This window comes from Taeniopygia guttata, chromosome Z, assembly GCF_048771995.1.
Source record: "Taeniopygia guttata chromosome Z, bTaeGut7.mat, whole genome shotgun sequence".
In the NCBI taxonomy this organism is placed as follows: Eukaryota; Metazoa; Chordata; class Aves; order Passeriformes; family Estrildidae; genus Taeniopygia; species Taeniopygia guttata.
In genome coordinates this window covers 77,480,645-77,505,109 of record NC_133063.1, presented here as the reverse complement: position 1 = coordinate 77,505,109, position 24,465 = coordinate 77,480,645, and the positions used below count along the sequence as shown (strand labels likewise).

The following is a 24,465-nucleotide window of genomic DNA, read 5'->3' as shown; positions in this document are numbered from 1 at the left end:
TTGGTTTTCTATTACAGCTTGCAGAATGTTCAAATTTACATTTAAACCACTATAAAGCCCTCACAGCAAAGAGGACAGACAAGGACCCCCTGATCCCATACCTGCCAGTCTCATCCTGCTACGGCTCACCTCCAGCTTCCACCCAAGCTCAGCAACTTTTACATACCTCACTGAGGTTTGCCCAAATGTTCTGCAGCCCAGGGTTGCTCTGAGTCACAGGTTTTGGCCAAACCTACATCTGTCTGGGTTTGAGGGTTTTTTGGTGGTTTTGTGGTGTGGGTTTTTTTTTTTTTTTTGGGTTGTTTTTTTTTGTTTTGTTTTGTTTTTTTGCTGTTTAATGCACCAGTCCAGTGGTCTTGGCCATTCATGTTCAAGACAAACACATGGTGTGCACACACATGCATATCCATTTCAAAGAACGTATTAAGTGCAGTTCCAGCTAAATTGCAAGGTGCAATTTAATACCAGCAATTAACTGTGCACATATTTTTGAATATGAACTGCAGCAGCACAAGTGCCAGCAGTTAGATGTCTTTTCATATGGTGAAGTTTAAAAATAACTTTAGGGTACTTTTGTCATGGCAAATGCTTGCACAAGGTATTATTAGAGCAGTTATTCACACAAGCTGCAGACAAAATCTGCACCATGATAGACAGTAGAGGCATCTGGGAAGTAAAAATGCAGAAGAGATAGAAAATACCACCAGAAAATATGCAAACAATTGCTTGGATTCCTACCATGTCTACAGTCAGGACCCTGATCTAATTGGCTCTCTATTTCCTTTGCTTAAAAATTAAGAGGTAAAATCATCATAAGCAAAAACTGACCATGATGTTAGAACAGCACAGCATTAATTCACTCTTTCCATTTTATCCTAGAAAAATAAATTTGAACTGGTCACTTTTCAACTTCGGAAGTCCTTCCAAGTCAGACCATTAAAACACAATTTCTTACCAAGAAAAGGAACGTGGAGGGAAATGCACAGGAACACGTGCAGGAATCCCCATCAATTAATCATAAGTCATTAATCAAAATCCATTGTCATTTTACCCTGGATTAATGGGATGAACTGGACTCGCAAACCTGCCATGTGTAGATGACTATCATAAGGACACAAATGAGTTCTCTGGAGTGGCACCAGTCCTACAGGACTGAATTCAGGGTGGAAAATGCTTGGGAACCCTAGATCCCAGCTCTCCTGTGGCTCCTCCATGTGTTGGGAGACGAGGTTCCAGCCAGAGCTGACCCTGAGGAGCCCTGACAGCCTTGAGCAGGGAGGGGAAGGCAAAACCACCCCAACACTTCCACCTCCACTCCCACAGCTTCTCCAAGGCCTTGTGGCCACCCAGCTGAGCAGACCTGCACGCCCTGTGGGCCCTGCCCCTGCAGAACTGGTACAGTACACATTCTGTACCCAACAGATGCAGGAAAAGGTCAAATAAAGACTATTTATAGTTGGAGGTTATGGGGATTTTTGAAGGATTTTTAAATGAGTTAGAGACGGGATTTTTTGAGTTGCTTTTGATGATGTGGTTTATTTTCATATTTTTATATAGATAGGAAGGGTGAGTTTGGTTTACATTGTTATAGAATGGTTTAGAAGATCACAATACCCTTAGTTACAAGACCTTTTAAGGAGTTATTGATTAATAACACACTGCTAACAAGGATATTTATGTTTGTCATCTAATCCTTCAATATTTTGTCATATGGATTTATGCTGCAGTGTAAGACAACAAGCCAATCCTGTTATGATACACAAACCCACAGTGCTGCATTCTAATCTCCTTCTTTACCTTTGTAGTTATTTTATTTTTTCTATATCTTAAACTCTAAAATTCTAAAGTTTCTTTTACTTAGTTTAACGTGTCTCTGCTTTAAACTATAAATCCACATTCTCACTTCTAGCACCTAAGTTTGGAAGACTTTTCCAAGGTCTCAGATCAAATCCTGTGTTTGACTCTAAGCTTTGGCTTAGAGGCCCAAAGTTCTTTGCATTTTGGAGTCCAGCAGGAGGTACTGATCAGTGGCCAGTAGTGATGGATAGTGGTTAAGAATGCAGATGGATAAAGCACCCTTTTCCTGGGATTACATGCTTGTTCCTAATCACTTCTGCTCATTTATTTCTTCCCCTCCTTTTCTGTTTCTGAGAGTTTTGCTGTCACTTCTAGGAGCTGAAGCTTGTTTTTTCACCATGATGCAGGATTTCAGAACACCCCAGCACACAAAAAGGAGTCCTTAATCTGTGACGAGATCTGTGCATCAGTGGCACCCTACACTTCCAAAGCAGAGTTGGGCTTTTCTTCCTGGGTGGGTCACAAGAGAAGATGTGAGAGCAGCCACATCTGTGTTGCAATAAGCAGCCTGCTCCAGCTTAAAGAAACATGTCCTTCCACCAGAAGGACAACAGCCCAGGTATCAAATAGTTATCCAATATAACTTCCATGGAAGTCAATAAGACCTGGACACAAAGAAAAACTATTGGGCTCAACTAAAAAAGACAAACAAAACCAAATCAAATGAAAAAAAAAAAAAAACCAAAGCAAAACAAAACCCAAAACAACAAAAAAAACCCACTCAAAAACAAACACAAATCCACAAAAAACCCAAACAAAATGTCCCACTAAAACCAAAATAAAAAAGTCCCAAACAAACAAACAAAAAATCAAACTCCACCCTCAGTTTAAATGTTTTGCCAAAGGTGTCCTTTTTATCATGAATCTCATGACACTTGATGTTTTGATGTTTTCTTGAAGCCCTAGCTCAAGAAGGAATGAAATAGTTTTCATTTTAAATTAAAAAAAAATCTTTCTAGAGTTTAGTCATGACAAATAAATAAATAAATAGATAGATAAAACCGGAATGTACTCTGACATACTGGAGAAATAAGAAACCAAATTAAAAGAATGCTCTTCCATTATTAAGAAAAAGACAAAAGTAACTTAATTTTTAACATGACAGTGTGACTTTTGAAACCTGATTTACGAATTTGAAGTCCTCTCCCAGCAATATTCTTCCAATCAGTGGAAGTCCACAGAGCCAATACATTGTTCCTTTTCAAATGTCTTCTTGAAACTCACCCTGGAGAGCACAAACCCTTGTCCAAGCTGCACACACTCTGCTGAGCCTCTTGTAAGGGTTCACTGATACCTTGAATAATTCTGGTGATTCACCTTGAATTCTGCTGTCTCATGACTCTTCCTCTCTTGTCTTGGGCATTGATGAAAAAGTCACAGTCAGGTTACTGGAACTTAAGAAGTTAACAACAGATGAAACACCGGTGATGCTCACACTGCTCCCATGTGGAAGCTGCAATGAAACATTAATTTTAGCTGGCTTCATTGACAAGTGAAACTGTGCCACGAATCCTTGCAGTGGTCACACACTTCAGCAAGGAAAGTTAGGGTCCTGCAGTTGTTGCACGTGCTACAAAAATGGAAATTGTTTCCCCTCCTGGCTGATATGTCCTGATGCATTTCCATTTCCTGATGCATTAGCACCACAACTGATGTCTTCCTGGATCTCTCTGCATCCTCACTGGAACCTGGAGCACCATCTGCTTGAAGGAGATGCAGAAATACTGAAATACACAAGGCCACAGCCTTAAAACTTTTGGGTTTTCTGACAGGGGTAGAACAGAAGAAGAGTAAATTCATAATGACACAGGCCCTGTTGTGGTTTGAAAAGTCCATTCCAGCCTTCTGTGTTTTCCTGATTGGGCTTACTGCTGCTAAAGCTGTAATTATTTATGCAGTTTGTAGCATACTGTAGATACCCCCAGCACCTTGTGTTAATATATTAGGAACTAGACACAAAAAAAACCCATCTCCATATTCATAGATGAACACTGCAAGTGAATTGCTGACAGAATGTTTCCTGGGGTGGAAAGAATGGAGAAGTTTCTGTTTTATGGGTTGCCAGAGGGAATAGTTTCCAATGCACAACTTGTGCATTTGGTGGAAAATGAGCACAGTCCCAAAAACAACACCCTTAGCTCAAGGTTTTCCATTATTGAGTTGTTTTTATTTTATTTACAATGCAAACAAAAGTGCTGATTATCATGATTCAGCACTCTCTAAGAGATATGGAAGCAGTAAACAGGGTAGGCAATGAGACAGAGGGACTTGCCACCGTACCCAGGGCACAGCATTACTGCAGGTTGCAGATATTTTGGGAAGGATGTTCCTTTGCCATGCACGTGCATTTAGACATTTCTTGCAGCTAATAAAAGTCCCAGTATCTGACTCTCTCTGCTGCTCTTTTGTGGCCTTCTTAAAAGCTGTAGATGTTTTTAGGGTTTCTTTTAAACAGCGATTTTGCAGCATCTGGAGACCATGTAAAACACTTAAATTAATATAGTCCCATGCTCAAATGCTCATGCAGAAATTATTAGAACTCTGCAGAGGTGGTAGACACCAGCCTTATCTTGCCAGGTTTAGGCTCACCTTTGGGGCAGGGCCATGCCTGAATCAACAGTCCCACCAGATGTTGTGGGGCTTATTTGAGACAAGATAAGGCAGAAAGCAAACATCCACCACCACTTCTCACCACTAACAACCTCATTGAATTTTTCATGGGATTCCCTGACTACAATCTGGGCAACAATTGCCTTGCCTGAACTCACTGTTAAGTGCCATTAACCATAAAACCTTCCACATGACCCTAATCTGCTTGGTAGGAGGAAAGGCACTTCAGGAATTGCCAGATCAGGCTTGGAGGAAGTTTCACTGACTTCACTGGGTGACCAGAAGTTGTGCTGCCTCCAGCCCTTTGGGACTACAAGTATTACTTGAAGGTGCTGCAACAGGTCTGAGAATTGGGCTCATTAGAGTTGTGTTGGATTTGTATGGCCAGTTTTTGGCAGCCACACTCTCACTCTCCTGTGGCTGGACAGGGGAGGAAAAACATAATGAAGAGTTCATGAATTGAGATAAGGACTGGGACAGATCACTCACCAAATACTGTTATGGGAAAAACAGGCTGAATTAGAGATATTACTTGAATTTGTTGCTAACAAAATCAGAGCAGCATAGTGAGGGTTTATTTTACCCTTAAAAACAGCTTTCTCGTATGCCTTCCTCCTATCCAACTCGACCTCCTCCCCAGGAGGCACAGGAATACAGGGAATGGAGGTTGGGTCAGTTCATCACATGTTTTTTCTCCAGCTGCTCAGGTAGAGGAGTCATTCCCCTGCTGCACCACAGGGTCTTCCCACGAGAGACAATTCTCCATGAGCTGCTCCAAGGTGAGTCCATCCCCAGAGCAGCAGTTCTCCATGAACTGCCACGTGGGTCACACTTCCATGGGGACAGCCCTTCAGGCACAACCTGCTCCAGCGTGGGCTCCTCTCTCCTCAGGGTCACAGGTCCCTGCCAGGACCCTGCTCCCCCATGCCCTCCATGGCCTGCACAAGTTTTTTCTTCTTTATCACTGGAGACTGATGCAGGATAACACATAACTGAGTCATAGGAATCCTCCTCTACAGTCAAGCATGATAGTGTGAGAGAACAGACTGGACCAGAAAGGGAAAACTTTTACTAAAGTTCAGGAATGTTTCAAGGACATGGGTAATCTGGCTTCAAGTTCCCAGATATGTGTGGCCTTGGTTGTTAGTATCTCATGGCTTGACCTCTATAGTGAGAGCACCTGGCAGAATGAAAAGCAAAATTTAAGAGAAAACAAGAAGAATGCAGGGGACTCTGTCACTCCTGTGGCAATGAGGACATTGGTCAGCAGGACTTGGAAATGCAGGAATTCCAGACTTGAAAAATCATCAAAAGCAAAAGTAGTCCTTTGTAGTCTGCTCGCAATTGTTTTGCCTGGCAGCTTGAAGCTCACACAGCTGCTGTTTTCAGTTTTGAGGCAGAAAGTGCCACTGTCTGTGCAGGTTTCAGCTGGAATTTGAAGCCATCCAGAAACCACGAGGAAATACTCTGCCCACCACTCTACCAGAGCTGGGAACACCAAATGTGGTCCCATGGGTAGGACATCTGTTGGCAAAAATAACCCTGATGAGAAATTCTGCCATTTTCATATACTCAGGATGATCTTGGACCACTCTTGATTCCCATCAGCCCGGCACATTCAGAAACCTGTGTGGGGACATTCTGTATGACGAAAGCCTAATTCACCATGGTATGCAAGTATTTGACACAAATACCCTTTATTACAAGGATTTTGTGTTAAGAAGAGTATTTTTTTTCCACTAAACTTGCATGATTATAGAAATAAAAAATGGCATCATGTACAAACTGGAATACAAAATAAAGAACGTATTTGAGATCTAGTACATGTGGGGAATTTTTTTTTTTAAGATTAATTTATTTCATATATCCATGCTAATGTGGTATTAGCATTTGTATTAAGGACACCTGAGTGCCCCAGCTGAGGACAGATCCCCGTGGTGCCAGAAACTGAACCCATCCAGGGGTTAGAAATCATATTAGTTCCTTCCTTAGATGTTCTCAGACAAATAAATAGAAGAAACACATATTCTCATTTTACAGTCGGGCAACTGAGGCATGAAGAAATTAATCACCATTCACAGAGCCTGAAGTACATACCAGTGTTTCTCAGTCCTACACCTAAGTGGTAAGGCTATTCCTTCTTCCACATATTTTCTCTGAGACTCTTTACAGTTTGCTAGTTAAATACAAGTGACAGTGGCTTCAGTCATGATCAAAAAGAGTTCCCATATTTTCCTTGCCATAAAAGCATGCTGTTGTTCATCAGCTGTAGGGAACATCTATGGAATTTTCTCAGGCCTTTGTCTTCTCACTGTGTGGTGTCTCACTTCTGTCTTTATAACATAGATAAACTATGAACTGGAGCTATTGCTCTTTTCCTTCAACTGGTCATAATAATCTCTCCCCACATTAAAAAAAAAAATTGAAAAAAATATCATGGCCATTTATTTTTGGAAATTGGCAAACAAGCTTCTATTTTCAAAAGAGGATGTCTACACTAGTGAAGAGTGAGTTCACCCCACAAAGCATCTGGGTGTGTTCCTGGGCAAGACTTCGGCAGATGTAGGAGAGGAGATGAAAACACTGCAGAAAGTGGGAACCTGTCACTGACTGCTCCAACCAGCAGAGCAGTTTTTTTGACAGATACATCCAAGTGCATATTTGTGTATGTTTGTATGGAAACTGGGGACCCTGTCCAAGCCAACAGTAAGGAAAATACAGCTGGATCCAGTGCACAGTGTCTCAATTCTAAGGATACTCTACAGACTCCAAAAAAAGCAAAGCATAAGTAAAGTTCTTCCCAGTGCCCATCTCAGATTGCTGGAGACATGAGAGGGACGCAAACGTAGAGAAGCTGCAGATATGGACTAAAATTATCTGAAAGAAGAAATCCCCAGTAACTTCCATGGCCCTTTGATGAGGTCTCCAGGGAGCAGATGATCAGCAGAGATAACATTGTGAAACCGTACAGCATTTCCTCTGTCTGTGTTACATATTTAGCAATGTACCATCAGGACTGCAGAGGACAGCAGTATTTCTTGATTATACAATATCATGTATTTATTCAAACTTTTCTGTGGAAGGCAGGAACATAATACATTATAAAACTATTTATTTTTCTGCCACTTCCAATTTTTTTTCTCCAGTCACTCCCAACTCCTTGGTTTCAACATCCATGATACATGAACTTCAGCTTTAATCCAGAGACACCCACTAGATCTGAAAAACAGGAAAAGTTTGGTTACAGCAGCAGAAAAAGTACATTCAGACCTGCATCTGAAATTTATTTTGTCATAAAATTAAATTCTATTTTTCTTTAAAGGAGAAGAGTTTCCCTTCTCTTCAGCTTATCAAGAAAATTCTTAGCATTGTTTTGCTACATTACAGATCAACATGGGCTTTGGCTAACTAAGGTATAAAAGTTGTCTTACATAATCTGCTGCTGTTCAAATCACTGAACACAATCCCAAGATTTAGGTGGATATTTGTGTCTTTCAGACAAATCTTCCTCCTCCTAATGTGGCCTTTCCCCCTTATTTTTTGAACTGGTGACCAAAAAATGTAGGAGGTGGGGGGGAAGCAACAACAAAGGGATTCTTGACTGGCCCAGCAGAGGAACAGACCTTCTGGCAGGTTTCCAGCAGCCCTGACATTGAAGTTATTACAGAAATCCAATCACATGCTTTACAATTAGAGCTCAGGTTATCAAAATTACTGACTTGTTTTTCACCGTGTCTAAGGTGAAAGGTGACAGAAAACAGCAAACTAACAGAGGACTGGTAAATACAATTGTCAAGAATACGGGCAAAGCACAACAATTAAGAAATGACCATTGGGATTAGGGTCCTCAGCCCCATATAAGACCTCTGGCAATGAATTTGAAGCATGACTGACAGAGGATCATGACTGCATTGTTTGGAGCTTGGATCCTGTAAAGCCCCTCACCAGAGCCCTGACACAAAAGTAATTAAATAAATCATAGAGAAAAATGGCACATCCTTCACATTTGGGACCACAGACACTGCTCGTCGTTCCATGACACACATGCAATGATGGGGGGAAAAGATATTAAGGAACTCGAGTCTAGGCAACATTTTAAAGTTCTAATTACAGCGAAAATTCTTCAGGCAAACACTAGAAAGAGTTAAAACGGCCCTGTTATTCCCCAGTCTTGTCTGTCTGCCTTTTAATTCCATCACCTGCTGCCATCCAGAGAATCTCAGGTTAAACGATTTGATCATGCCTCCTGTCCAGGGCAATGACACAGGGAAGTAGGAAGGTGCTGAGAATTTGAGTGGTGTCAGCACGGGGCGAGACCTCTGTGCTGCCCAGGGCCATTCCCTCACACTAGGGCCTTCCAGGGATTCAGGATCTGGATGAGTTGGATGCCAGTGACACAAATTCAACCCACCAGGCAGCACAAAACAATGGGCAAATGCCTGCAAGGGCTGTGAACAATCTGAAGAGTGAAAGGAAGGTGCAGCCTCCCAAGACTATACTTAGTTTTGTTTATCACCAACGATTAACCCTGCTCTAATTTACACCCTGCTAAGCATACCCGGGTCACAATCCGTTTGTGTGAGGAACAACACAGGATTCAAGATCCAACTCTTGTTTTTCATTCCTCTAAGCAACAGCTGACATAAAGCCTTGTTCCAGATTGTCTCTTAACAGCCTGTGGAGGGATCATGTATTCTGGGCACCAAACCAGCATCAACACTCCCGGGTGGGGATGGATGGTGAGAGGAGAAAGACAAGTGGAGGTACAAGCATCTTGCCAAAACAAAACAGCAGAACTTCCTGGCTTCTCCCCAGCCCCTACAATTTATTGTCCTTCTCAGAGGAAGGTGGAAACCCCAGCAAGGAGGATTCTTGCAGATCCCACACTGGGTTGTTCTGAACGCTGGAGAAGAGTGTGCTTGCCCTGGTCGTGCAGGAGTGGGTGATTCTATCACACAGCACAGTCAGGGGCACATCCAGGGAATATGCTACTTAGGAAGTAAAGCAGTTGCAGTGAGCAGTAAGTTAAGCTATTTGCACAACCTACCGGGGAAGAAATAATACCTTTTTTTTGTGCAGAAGTACAAAAAGTACATGGTAACACAACAGAAACATGTTCTTAAGTAAACAAGTGCTTTAAAAAAAAGCTGTTGTAAGAATGTAATGGTTGGGCATTCAGGTTAGTGCGTTTGCCAGGGTTTCTACAGCAACACAGTGAATTAAGTTTCAGTCATGATGAAATAGACTTCTGTTTTGACTATGTAGGAATTCAATTCACATGTCTTCCACTTTCCAGCTCGCTTGCTCTCCTTGACTCTTTTCAGGGGAGAAAAAGAGAATGAAGGAGGCACCACCCACCATCCATTCAGCCTGACAATGTGGCTGCTAAAGTGCACACGCATGGACTGACCACTTCACTGTGCCTGCAGCACAGATGTTACCTTCTAAAGGTGAATCTGCTGCTGTTCGAGGAGCTTGGGAGATGCTGAGTGCTTCAGAGTCCTGTTGGTTTCAAAGGGAAATCCAGTATTTTCTACACCCTTCTTCCACTCCAGGATCAAGACCTCTGAGAAGCAGTTCAAAACAGTATTGCAACCTACAGTTCACATTTAAAACTCAGGGCCTTTTGTACTTTTTTTTTTTTTTTTTTTTTTTTTTAGGATGCTTTGGACATCCTCCTTTGCCTGCCCTCATGTGTTATGTAGAAGAAACATAACTGGTTTATTAATGCTAGCTTCAGTCACATACACATGCATAGACACACTCTCAGACAAATCCCTCTCTCTATTACAATAAATATCTCATAAAAAAATTACATACCCTGAATATATTCAGCAGCAAAATAGCAGCTGTTGCATAGTTTGAGGGTTTTTTATTTTTAACTTATTAATATGCTGATCATATTCTTGTAATCAGAAACAAGGGACATTAATCTCATAAAATATGTAAACTGTATTTTATCGGGAAAAAAAAAAAGGAAAATGTCAAAGCCGTAGCTTCTCTCCTTTCTTTTCTTTGCTTCATAAGGTGAGAAGGCATCTGCAGGTGGAGCTGAAAGTGACTTCAGGTTACCACCACAGGCTCAGAGCAGCAGATGAAAGATCAAGTGAGAACAGACAGCTTTTAGTCCATGGTTTAATTTTTGTCCTGATCAGTGGCTGCTCGGTGAGTCACAGTACATGTGAGCAGAGTTGGTGGGTGCCTCTGAACCCGTCTCAGAAGAATCATGTTTACAAAAGGGATCTTTTGTAAACAGAGACAAACAGGTCAGCACCTACAAGGAGAGTGGGACCCTTTTTAGTGACTAAAATAAGTATTTTATAACATCACTAGACAAGGAGAAGAGGGGGTGGCCTTCTCACTTGCTTCCAGCTTGCTTCCATGGACAATTTCTTCAGAAGACATGCCAAAGTTTGTTAAGGAAAGAACCAAAGGCAGAGGCCATGAATTGGCAGGGAAGAGGTTCAGGTTCTTTGGTATCAAATCTGAGGTGTTTTAAACAGACCTGATAGGGAATAAGAAGCTATTTGGTGGTTTCTGAAAATCTCAGCTTCCACACAGCAAACTGAATAAGATCAAAAACTTGTGGTAGCTATGTGTTTAGTCAGTGACCAGTTTAGGAGAAAAATCATGAAAATTCAAAACCAAACAAGGCAGAGCTGCATTTTGAAATTAGACTCAACAAATGTTTATATTTTATTGAGCTGAGGACATTGAGCTCTTTAGATGTTTTTACACTTTAATCAATATCATTCTTTAGGTTCATTAAAAACAGGAGTGAGTGTTTCAAACCCACGAATAGGTAGAGGGCAATGCAAAAGATACATGAATTGGATCAGTTAAATTGTTTTTTAGTGATGAAACACAATTAAAAATAATTGGGTCTTCCTGGGCATTCCATACACTCTCTTCAGAGGGAGCAGCACTCTGGTCATCTTCCCTATAGCCAACCAAGAGATACCTTCACATTGATGATTGTATCAAATCTGATTTATACTGACCCTGCAGGATTTGTCATCTAATCCTCCATGAACAGATCCAGTCACATGAAGTTAAATCTGGTCAGGCCAGTCCAGTTATATGCACAAAAATGTAGAATAACCTTTGAAGAAGCTTGGAGGCAATAAGGTAATTACAGCCTTATAGACAACACGGAGTTGGTGAAGCCAACAACTAAAACTTTTGCCTTGATTTTTCCAAATTGAAGGGTGTCTACAGCTGCAGTTTTTTGTTTGCTTCCACCCCTAACCTACCATAAATTAGTTGCAAACTGTGCTTTAGATATCAAATGCATACCTGAGTCTGAATATAAATTTTATGTCTGGAGGAATCTTCTGGTTTAATATCCCTGCACATGAGGAAAACTTTGAGAAAGATGCCCCAGGAGCCATGAATTCTGTATGAAATAAGGAAGCATTTTTGATTGGGTTTTTTTGACAGTGTGTCTGTAGCGCTGTGCTAAGTCCAAACCGACTTACCCTTAACATCCTTAAGCAGATAAATTGAGGAAGTTCGGGATTTGTTAGAAACCAGATGAACACATGGGGTAAAATACCGGTGCAAAACCTGTGTCCTGCCTCTTTCCTCAGGAACGTGGGAGCTGTCAAAAGTCAGGATGAGGGATTGCTTTGCCTTGGGTGTGTTCTGCCATCCTTATGTTCTGTGGTGTGGATGCAAACTGTGACTTGTGGTGCAGCTGAGAGAGGAGCTCAACAGAAGGTAAGTGCCCCTGAGGACAGCCAAAGATGCAGAGGCAGCCCTGGGCTGTTCTACAGGCAACAAGACACAACAGCTTCTGTAGTCGAATAACAATTTGGGTAACAGACTCACATCTGCGCCTGCTGTAGTCAGAATGTAGCAGTTTCATCACTGAGTGCCCCACACTGACCTCAAATCTTTCTCTGAACCAGAACTGTAGCCATAGAAAGAAAATAACTAAAGGATTAAGCTGAAGTGAAAAAATTTTAATTGGATGACTTTTCTTTTTTTTGTGAATTTCCATAGAAGATGTTTTACATCTGATAACCTTGCTAGACAGATCATTTATGATCCATGGTCACTGAAATGAAAATCAGAAGACACTTATGAGTTCTGTTTGAATATTTGCTGTTTCTGTCCTTTTTTACAGGATGCTGGTGAAATTTGTAGAATATAATGCCAACTCTGACCCCAGAAAAATATGTTCTTTGGGAAAAAAATCTTCAGGAAAACCCTGGTAGGTTAGCAAGTGAAGGTACCCACAGGACAGTAAGAGGCATTTAGCCTCAGACCTTGGGCTGCCACTTGCTACTTTTACACTGATGAGCTCCAGAGTTCCTGCATGAGATAGGACAACAGCTGAACAATTCCACTTCAGGTATTGGCACATCTGCAATGCCTGAGGTTTCAAGCTCTACAAAGATGCTAAAGCTTTGCTCAGAAAGATTGAGAACTAGAAAAATGCAGTGCTTACAGATAAGGCAGATAAGGTCAGTCAGACCCACCAAACAGTCTGACAAATGTTACTGATGGCCCGTGGAAAACAAAGCACTGGAAACAGTATAAGATGATTGCAGGAATGATGACCTCAGACTGAGAAGAGTGATCTTCCTGCACAGACATTTCATAAACTGATGTCCAAACACCAACTTTGAAAATGTTTTCAGACATCAGCTAGGAAAAAAAAGTTGGCAAGGAAATTAGATTCAAAGGAGGTGGGAAACAACCTAGAAATACATTATTTGTAAATCAGATTAGACAACTGGACGCTGAGCTCTTACTTTCTCAGTGCCAGCATGAAAAAGAAGGAAGGAAACAAAAACTATAGAAATACCATTCATGTATTCCTGGCTGAAGTAATTTCCAGGCCACTTGTCTGCTTTGCTGTTGGAATTGGCTTGGTCCCCAGCAGAAAAGTGGTTTACAAGGCATTTGCAGGCCCTGCAAAATCTGATGATCACAAGAATTAAATGAAGGTGCAGAATTTCACAAAACCGAAGCAGTATCAAAGTTCCTTAAAGGTACTCAAGTGGTCAATGGAGAAGACACAAGCTTTGGTGTCCAGGAGAGAGGTCCAAGTCACAGTGTCTGACAAATGACAAAAATTTTGCACAGCTACAGGAAGAAATCACATTCCTGTTTCCTCAAAGAATGCAACAAATGGGATATTGAAAAACTAAACTGTATTACAGTGTTCTTTGCACATCCTGTATGAGCCGCTCACCTTTAAGCTCACCAAAGACCTTGATGAAGATATAAAATATTTAAAATAATCTCCTGCATTCTGTTCTTGAAATAAAAGATACAAATTGGCCCAGAAGGCTTCAGCAAGGAAAGATGGAACTCTTGAATCAGACTCATAAGACTGACTAACTTTAATAATATGGCACAGCACTCTCCCTTGGGCTTGCTGCATACACAAGTCTCCGTACCTTTTTTGAAGTGCCATGCTTTTATACCACGTCAAGAGAGCAAAGGACTTTTCACAAGTTTTTGTTTTGTTTTGTTTTTTAATTTGGGCAAACACGGAAGCTTTCTCTCAGATCCTTCAGAAGCTGCAGAAGTTAACATGCCATCTGGATGTCCCTGAAGTGTAACAACAGAAACTGAGCGGCTGCTGTTATCAGCCTTCTGCACCACAAAGGCAAAACTCAGACTTTGGACTCAAAAAAAAAAAAAAAAATTAAAAAATTCTTCTCACTCTTAGGACATTCCAATCTTAATCAAGGGCAGTAACACAGATATTTTGGGATGCAAACCTAACCTGCTGGTCAGAAGCTGCGAGTGGACAGCTAGTGCCAAAGAGAATGGGAAGGAAAGGAATGTCTGTGTCAGCAGTGCCCAAAGCTGCATCCAGGCTCACGAAATGGCTCCGTGCCTGTGCTGATCACACCACTGTGGGTTCACGTGTCTGCTACAGATTCACAACTGCATCAAGCTCTAGCAGCTGTAGGTCTATACAATCAGAAGGGCTGAGAAGGAGGAGGTGAGTGTGAGCCTGCTCCTCAGGGATTTTGAGAAAGAGAAAATAGTCTCAATGTTGGAAAAATAAAGCTAAAGACATCACTACCAGAGGCAATAATGCGGCCTGCCTTAACAGGCATTTTTAACCCTCAGAACATCTCATCCTCAGATAGACACCTCAAGTAGGTCAGTGGATTGTACCCTAGAAAGATTTATTCCTTTCCATTGCCTATAAAACACAACCCAGATGATTAGCTCAGATTTAGATGTCTAGAACTAAGTGAGCTAAGATGCTTTCATCATAAGAAGATACGATTATTTGCTTTGTTATTTAAACAAGGAGTAAAAACATCATGCTTGTGAGAAGAATCACTTTCTGCCTGGCAAACAATTGTGGTGTTAGAATGCAGAAAGATGGTTTCCTTAGGCACCCAGAGATTGCAGACATCACAACACAGCTGTAATTCATTGCCAGGCACCACATCTGAACGAAGCCTTCAGGCATAAGTAATGCTGATAAGCAGCATTAGAACTTAGTACATAAATTGCACCAAAAGCTGACATTTTGGTCACATTGACTCTACGTGATTAAAGTACCTAGAGACAGAAAAATTGTCCCTTAAGAAGGGGTATAACTTCAGACTTCTGACTGCTGTAATTTGCAGCATCTCCATTGACTCCAGCAAGACTCTGCTAAATTACCCTGCTATGGATCTGCCCATTCCTACCAAACTGGGGTGCTCAGCTAATTATCAGAACACCCACCTTGCTTTGCATCGCAGGTGCAGCTGCAGTGGTCTGAGAGTCCATTCTTCCACAGAAATTCTCGTGCAGCCTCGACAGAAACAGACACGTTTGCCTGGTCAAATACTCCAGCTGCTCCACTGGCAAATGCTCCCTTGTTTCTGTAATTACTTTATGCTTTAAAAAATATTTTGTTTGATTGGGTGTTTTGTTTGCAGTATTGTCTAATGAACAGCAGAGGATGCACAAAGAATATGTGGACAGAGGAGTACAAGGTGTCAGGTACCCTACAGGGTAAAGCCAGAGTTTCCAACACCATGCACACCAGAGGCACAGAGAAATTCTGGTTGCTGCTCCAGGTTCATGCACTCCCCAATGGCATGAGCAGAAAGTAAATAGCCACACCTTTCCACGACTGAGTCCTTTGTATCATTTCGTCAGTGTTAACTGTGCTCCTCATCATCCGTTCAAGCACCTGAATGCAGGCAAGTTTTCTCTTAACACAAAATCTGCCTCATGCAAAAATTAACACGCTCTGTTTTTTCTTAATTTTGTGGGTGTTTGAAGTAGGCAGGAAGCTTGTCTTATTAGTCAGTCATTGGTTGTCATATTTCTGATTGCAGATTGAAGCATTAAATTCATGGGTTTTCACCACGGGGAAAAAAAATAAAAAAGCATAAACAGATGAAATATCTGCATGGCTTTATTCAGCTTCATGATAGTGAGTTAGCAAAGAAGCTGTCCAAAGTGATAACTTGGTGAACCTGAAAACAAGACACCACAAAAACTTATGGGTTAAATAACCAGGGAGGAAAAACCACTTGTCTAATTGGAACCTTGGCCACTCCCAGGTATGTCTATGTTTAAAAGGGCAGTTAATTGGTTTCCTGTGTTTGACAGCAGTGAGGAGGCCAGCAAGGAGATCCAGAAGGAAAATAGTATCATGAATTACCCTGGGGAAAGCTGCAGCTTGTTGCTTATTCAAAATTTCATCATGAATAGCCTACAACTTCAGGTTTAGAATTTTTTTTTCATATATTTTGGATGTTATTTCTACTTTAGCATATGGATGTGAAATCTGGAAATCCATCAGAAGTATAGGCAAATGTCTAAACACCTTCAAAAGCAAACTGCTAGAAAAATACCTGATATTACAAGAAATTAATTTATGAAAAATACTTAGATGCCTCAGACAATCAGTCTTAAAAATCATCAAGTAAGAAAATAGAACTATGTGAAGTATGAGCTAATAATTAAATCAGAGCATCTGCCATTGCAAGTGTGTTATGAAATGCTGTGAAAAGGCTCATACAAAGGGATTTAACTGGCAAAATTGTCAGAACTTCACAGCACAGAGGCTTTGGAAACTGCATCCCATCACTGAAGTAACTGAATGAACTTTAAGAAACAATTTATGTTTCTTGTGCCAGGAAGGATCCAGATTCAAATTGTCGAATAAAAAAACCCACTGAATCTCCGGAACAGACCAAGTTTGTAAAGACTTACAACGGATACACAGAGGGAAATGTCTTAGAAATTTTTTCTCACCAGGCTTACTGGCAAACTTGAGGGTGAGATATGTTCCCAGAAACATTGATCAGCTCACAAGTCAGTTGTGAATAGGAAAGCAGCAAAACCTGTTATTTGCAATGAATTTTTAAAAATTTATTTCTAATGCCTACTTTTTTTACAAACTATATTATCTGCCCATTAATTGAATAATAGACATTGTTTTTAATGTTTTGGGTGTTTTCTTTAAAAAAGAAAAGGCAGCAAAACCAAATTTTTTATATATAGCAGAGGTAAAACAAAAAAAAAAGCTTATTGTTCTGATCTGGAATGGCAATTAAACGAAAAATCAATTACATTTCTTCTAAATGGATCACAGATGTTAATATTTTTTGTTTTGCAACAGATACTTCTATATCATTGGTTGTTCTGGAAACGCTAAATAATCTAACCTTTACCTCCCTTCCTAATAAGGAGTGTGAATACTTCTCTTTTTTAATTAAATGTTGTAAATATTGAGATTTATATGGGCAGACTTGGCAGCCTTTTCATATTTACTTGGACTGTGAGGTATATTTTTATGCATACCTCTGCATGTAAACCAATTTATTTTTTTATTTTTTTTAGTAAATGTTTTATTAGGTATGGATCAGATGCTGGTCATGTCAGAAGACCTATCCTCTCACCACTTAAAGTTGTGTAAATTGGAAATAGTCACTGAAATAGGAAGTCACAGAGACGTAAAAACTGCAAGAGGAGAGTATGGTCCAGGGTGTTTGAAATATCTGAGGCACTTGAGTCAAATCACTCCTGCCAATTCAACAACTCCAGATCAGCCCTGGCAATTAGGCTGGAATTGTATTTTCCTCCTGCAGCTTTGCCTTGGTTTTTCATTGGCAATATGTTTCACCCACATAATTTCTTCGTTTGCAAGTGGATTTTGTCACTGCCAGTTGTCAGGGGGTCTGCACTGCAAAATTCAGACCCAGATCCCAATTCATCTCATGTTCCATTCTGCCCTGAACGAGACTCCTAGCTTGGACCAACTTGTAATTGAGAGCAAACCACAGCATGTGGATTTGGACTCAGGTCCAGCCTCAGCTCCCATGGAGCCTGGAATTGTTCTGATTCCAGGGTTTGGTTCCAGACTTCTTGTAATTTGGGCTATTTAATGGCTCCTAACCCTTTATTTTTATCTGTGTGCATGTGTGTGTCATTAAAAATAAAATTAAAAAGTGCCAAACCCAAAACAAAACCGAGGAAATCTAACAAATCTTTGCATATTTTTTTACCCAAAAATCAGCAGATGTAGGAAAATGACAGATTAAAAAAAATAATAATAATTTAAAAAAAAAAAAGTGTGTGGGAAACAGCTGCAAAGTAATGTTTAAACACACAGGACCAAACAAAGGCTGCTGTGAAGAGGGAGCTTCCATCCTCAGGACGGCGAGGCGCTTCCTGAAGCCATCTGGGACAAAGGAGCATCCCGAGGATGCTCGCATCCTCTCGGGCTCGGACGCGGGGGAGATGCGGGAACACGCTCAGGGGCTGGAAGGAGAAGGCAATTCCCGCTGCCTGCAGCCACGGTCACGCCTGCCCGGCGGAGGAGGAGGACAGGAGCCGGTCACAAAGGATTTCCTGCCCACAAACGGGGCTTTGTGCTCTTTGTGAGGTGCGCTGCTCCCGCTGGGAGCGGCTCCTCCTCCGGCACCCCGAGATCCAGGGAGCTGCTGCTGAGCTGAACCACAGAAGAGCCTGCGAGGACAATTAAAGCGCCGGGAAACGCTCCTGGTGGCTTAAATAAATCAAGTCTTTCTCTGCGGAGAGATGCGTGAAGAGGGGATGAATTAATTAGAGATTGCAACCAACTACGAGGGATAAATTTTGGTAATCGAGGGAGGTTGTGGTCCAAAGACAAAGAGACGTTGAGGCTTAACATTTACTGAAGTTGAAGGTAAAACAATTAAACAAATTAGAGCAGAAAGAAAAAAAAAATCAAAAACTGAGATTTAAAGATTTGCACTGAATTTCCCCCATAAATTCTGGAGTTTTTTTCCTTAGAAAATAGGCTGCAGGTTAAGCAGGAATTAATTTTAGCAAGTTCAACCACATACACTGCAAAAAGAGTTGGAATAAAAGATCAAAACAGGCCCTCCTAGCTTTGTAAATAAGGAGTCAAATAATAAGCAGCTAAGCTCACATTCCAGGCTCCTGAGGACACATTGCAGGCAGGAACGTGACATGACTTTCCAAAGGCTGCATGACAAATCTGTGCTCAGACCTGAAGAGAGACCCCAGGATTCCTGACAGGAATGCTCTTTGTCCTTGTTGTGTTTCCATCCTGCCCTTTCTTTCTTTTTTATAAGAGCTTATCCCCTTCCTGTCCTGCTCTCTTCCTCCTTTCCTCTGTGTTTGACACCACGTCCATTCTTGTCTGGTATCTTCTCTGTCCCTCCTCCCCCGTTTTCCCATTTTTCTGCGGAGCCTCTGGAACTCTGCACTGACATCTCCTGCAGAAGGACTGGGCTGGTGCACACCCAAGCTCTTGGCCACATTTTCTGGGAGACACCCACGGCTAATAAAGATCAAGAAAAGGAGGTATGAGGTAAAAAAAGGGGTTTATTACTGGTCTGAATGTCACGGATTGTGGCCAAGTGGCTCTGTTGTGTCAAAGAGGGGGAGGGCGGCAGTCCCTCCCCACCAGCAGCCAACATCAGCCTTGGCAACAGCAGCATGGAGCTGCCACTCCAGAAGAGGGACACAAAGAACTGTCCTGGCCACGGACGAGCCTGTGAAACCTCGTGAGTGATCTGCCTGGCTCCCACAGAGCACTCTCCATCAGCACAGGAGGAGACATCCCACCACTGACACCACCCCAATCATTTTACTGCAGTCCTACCACAGGAAGTAAGAATATGGAAATGGGGGTGAGCCCACAGCTTCAGAAACAGCTTCGGCATTGGCCCTCTTAATTTTCCCAGTTTCTTCTCACCACAACATACCCATCTAAACTCTCAACCTTGTCTATTCCTTCAAACAGTCACTTTTCCTCTATTGCCAAACCCTCAGATCAGTTCTGTTCAAAAGAATAACATATTAATAGCAACCTCTATATTCCCTCTAGGATGCTCTCAAGTTTTACTGTGTTTTTAATCTTTGCAGAGCCCAAAAAACCAACCACATCAGGTGATGTGGATACCAGGGTGTTTTTTTTTTTTTTCATTTCTTTATGGATGTGACTAGTTAAGAGTTCTGCAAAGATTAAAAACACCATTCAATAAAACTATAGATTTGAAGAAGGTGCATCATGATATGATTAACAGGGAACTCAAAATAGAAGATAAAAAGAATATTCCTGACATCCGTAGAGTGGTAAAAATCTACAGAATAACTGGAGTAGCATTGACCTTCTCTTTAATAACAGCAAGAGATAAAACAACCTCATGAAAACTTGGAAGGCATCAGAAGCAGAAAGATTAGGCTGAGATTTTTGGATTTCCAGATTGCAAAGAAAAAGAATCAGTTTAGTTGGTCTGGAATAAGTAAAACTGGAGAATGGAAAGCAGAACAATGTGTTTTGACCATAGGCTGCAGGCTGATGGTCAGGGGGAAGAGAGGCATTGAGTTTCTCATGTGGACTGGGGGAGCAAAAAAAGTGTCTACAGCACATGACATTTAAAACTGCAAGCAGAGTGCCATGACTCGTGTGTCATCTACATTCTCTAACTTCTGTTTTCTCAGTTTGCATTAAGGATACATTCAAAACTCACTTCTTCAGAGTTTTGTTTTCATCTTGCTCTTCAAGTGTATTTTTCCCTTCCAGCACACAGTAAAAAGTGTTATGTAACAGAATATTCTACCCTGGGAAAATATTTTTTGTTCTTGTTTGCAACTTTTCACTCTTTTCTGAAAAGTTATCCTCTTTTTGGGGTAAACACAGTGAAATAGAAAATGACAGGCAGAAGAGATGTTTATTATTGCACCTTTTGATTAAGTCACAAGACAGTGCCATGGTCTTGGCCCACCACCACAGAGAGTATCTTGACCATTTGCTGTGACTCTTTGTAGGGTGACACATTATGAGACAATACAGCTCGTCAGTGGGTGATGATTCTGCTCCATGGCAACTTCCTGTGTGTCAAATCATTATTCTTCTACGCTGTAACACAAAGCAAAAACTTTCATAAAAGCCTGTAAATGCCTGGTTTCAGGCATTTCTGTTACCTGGTGACTAGAATCCTTACCCAGAATTTTCCTTTTGGTTTTTTCCCCCATTTCAGGTCACTCGAAATGTTTGTTTTCCTCACTACAGTCAAAGCATAATCCTCTTCTCCCCACAATTTCACTCTAATTTTTTGTCCTAAGCACAAGCATTGTGAAAAACAGTGAGTAGTTGCTTCCATCAGACTCAACTTCAAAACAAGAACCAAAAACCCAAATCTTGCCTTACTGCAGATACACAGTTTACTCTCACTGAAACAAGAACAAATAGAGTTTTTAATGATGATAATCCTATAAAGTTTGTACAGATAACTGCTGACCTAAAGCTGCAAAAGAAAGAAGAATCAAGCCCAATCAACTGTGAGTTGTTGAGCAAATCCACCATGAGGGTAACACAGACTGAGCACCAAGTTGAAATTTTGAGTCCAGTATGTATTTTCCTAAAATTGACTGGGGTCTTTGACACCACATTTGAGAGGGTTGGTGTGTGTGTTTCTGATTTCCCCATATGAGAAAGAGACCCTGACATTTTTGGACACACTGAGCACTGGTTACCACCGCACATTGTTTTCATCTTCCCTCTGCACTTTCTGCACCCTTAATGAGAAAAACCTTCAATCAACACCAGCCTCGCTGCAGCATGTGGCTTCATCACCTCTGCAACACATTTAGCAAGGGGAATATTGCATTAACAGCAGGGTAAATTTGTCTGTTACAGGTGATGAGTGCTTCATTTTGGGTCAGACCCATCCTAAACTGAAGGAGGAGGCAGCCTCTCTATTCTTCACACAGTGCTTTTCCCTGTACTGCCCTGTGTTATCAACAAGACTCAAAGTCATCAAAGCTTAGAGATTCATCTCCATGGCCACACAGCACCACATTCAACTGTCCCAGACAGATTTGTGCTTTCACAGCCCTCTGAGACTCCTGCAGCTGAATTACACAATGTCTTCTTGAGCAGCATCTGTGCAGCAGGAATCTTCAGCCCACAGAAAAGCTTGAGAGACAGACTGCTTCCTTACACGTGGTTGCTTTTGTCAGCACATAAATCCGCCCCTGAGAGGCCTCAGCAAAGCAGTCCTGGTCCAGGGGAGGGTGCCTTGGTTGGAGAGGAAAGGCAACTGTTCCTAGCCTGGCTGAGGAAAACAGGGAGCTGGGAAAAGTCCATGAGCCCAGAACTTTACAGTTTTGAAAATCTCAAGGTGCTTTTTCTCATAGTGTAACTTCCTCAACAGACAATTCCACAGGAAATTGCAGAACATTTTCAGGGTGTGTTATGCAACTACAAAAGATGGGCATCATGAGATGCAGAACCTTGCAGACACAGCAGAAGGATCCCACAGGAGATTAGGGAGAAACTTGCAGTATCAGACAGTTCCTCATGGGCAGACACATGGGATTTCAAAGGAACTTTTGCTACTGCTTCTACTGCAGCAAAATTATATTTTTGCTGGTCTCCAGGGGATTACAAAACATTTCTGATTCTCAGAAACATTCAAGGGTTCGTTATCATATCTCTGTCTTACTGGATTAAAACAATAAGAGAAAATCTCTAGCAGATGCCCATGGAAGAAAGACCAATTATAGCAGGAGAAAAGATGCCTGGTGAAGCACTGGAGGTCAAGCTGCATGCACAGCACTCATGTGAAATTTCAGTTGTCCCCTTTCTGAAGAACAGCTGCTTCACTGAAAGCCTGCACAGCCCAGCAGGAGTCCCTGCTTTCCATCAGGCATCATGGAGAAAACTCTTGGCATAGAGCAGGAAGACTTCATCTCCCAGACAGAGCAGAAACAGAATCTTGTCCTCACATCTTCCAACCATTTAGAGCTGCTTTAAAAAAATAAATCAGACCCTCCTTGACTGCCATTTCTCTGTACTAATCAAATAATCTCAGACTCTATCAAAGAAGCCAAAGATGCTTGAAAGCTCTTTGGCATGTACAAAACTGATTTCAGTGTTTTTCCCTTCAGCTTTTAGTCTCAATAACTGCTTTAGCAGCACCTTCAAGTGGATCAGCCTCAACTGTTGTCAGCTTGCAGCATCCCAGTTTGCATGCCCTACTTAACTGCTTGAAATTCAGAGATACTGAGCACCTGGGACTCCACTGGAATTTGATGAGATCTATGGTTGCTTCCTCACCTCTGAAAAGTGAGGCCCACAGGATTTCTTTTGAAGATATCAACTGCTATCCTCTGTCCTGGCTTCCCATATTACTTCCAAACAAGCAGCTCCCTGTGCTGGTAGATTCGGCTTTTGAATGTCAAGCGTCCTGGTCGAAGACATAAATTTTAGTCCAACTTCATCTGCTTAAAGGGGATGGGGATTATATTACCTTGCAATTCCCTCTTAACTTTGTTCTATTTGATATCAAATATGAATTATTGACAGAATCACCCCAATCTGTCACACTTGATGAGACACACATACCATGGAATACATTAAATGGAGAATATAATTTTAGAAGCACATGCAAGAGAAGCTGAGGGAGAATTAATTTCTAATTCAGTGCATGAAACAAACAACAACAAGGAAGAACATTATGAAGCTTTGTGACCTAACAGTAGCACAGGAAATGAAAGGTTTCAGTGAAGTCTAAAAGGGCAAACTACAGTCTCTTGTAAAAAAACAACTGAAAAACAGACATGCACATAAACACATAAAGTTTAGCTAGAAATTTTTATTTAAGGACTAGATTCCAAGGTTTTTAGTGTGTTGAATGGTACCTTCCCACCAATGAATGATCCCTTTGAACTAACAGGACTCCTTGTGGAACAAGGTACTATCCAGCTCAGGAGTAAAGTGAAAGGAATCAGAATCCATCCTGAAGTCAAAAAAAAACAGGAAATTCCATATCTCACAGTAATCAACACGAAAAAAGAGTCAGGACTCCCCAGTGCTTCCCACACTAAGATACTCCAGCCATCCCCACACATGAGCCTCCGATATCTCACAATTGTTAACAAAAATCTCCACTGGGCCATATTCGTATTTGCATATGGGTGTCAATTAGAGAACTCAACAGAGACCAGGGACTCCTGTGGCAGGAATGTGATCCTGGATTCTCCAAGGAGGTTGTGATCCACAGCAAAGCCAGCCAAACTGTGTGCACAGGAGAGAACCCTGAAGTTTTGTCTGAACAGGTTGCCAGCACCACTGCTGCTCCTTCTTCCCTGCTAACAGAGCCACTGGAAGTTTTTACAAGTACAGTGTGTTGTTCTCTGCTAGTTCAGTTGCCTTGTTTGGAACCCTCCTGTCCTTTCTGAAGATAGCTTCTGTCTCTTTCTCTCCAATCCCAGACATACCTTATTTGAATGAGGAGGAAAAATAACAAAAATAAAGCGCAGTAACCATCCCTGCCCTTCATTTAAATTTCACAATTCTCAAAGTTTCAAGTACACTTTATAAAAGGTGGTAACCTTTTAAAGTTAGACTTGGCCTCTCTTCCCATGCAGCCAAAAAGACCTGAAAAATCTTTACCTCAGGACTAACTAAATTGCACCCATTAATGAGATCTGTAAGGTACACACACCATCGACTTGTCATTTTGCCCTGTTTTCTGATCAGGATAATGACTACATCTC

The 24,465-nt window shown here is 41.4% G+C and overlaps 1 long non-coding RNA gene across 2 annotated transcripts in view; it reads right to left on the bottom strand.

The window, feature by feature from the left end:
• Nucleotides 1–6,301: 6,301 nt before the first annotated feature.
• LOC115491080 (uncharacterized) overlaps nt 6,302–24,465 on the bottom strand; it is a 94,140-nt gene continuing 75,976 nt past the window's right edge. For both annotated transcript variants that reach the window (XR_012052815.1, XR_012052814.1), the window contains 2 exons: nt 15,175–18,479; nt 6,302–7,686 (listed from right to left, as the gene is read on the bottom strand). This is a non-coding gene — a long non-coding RNA (uncharacterized lncRNA). The remainder of the gene's footprint in view (nt 7,687–15,174; nt 18,480–24,465) is intronic.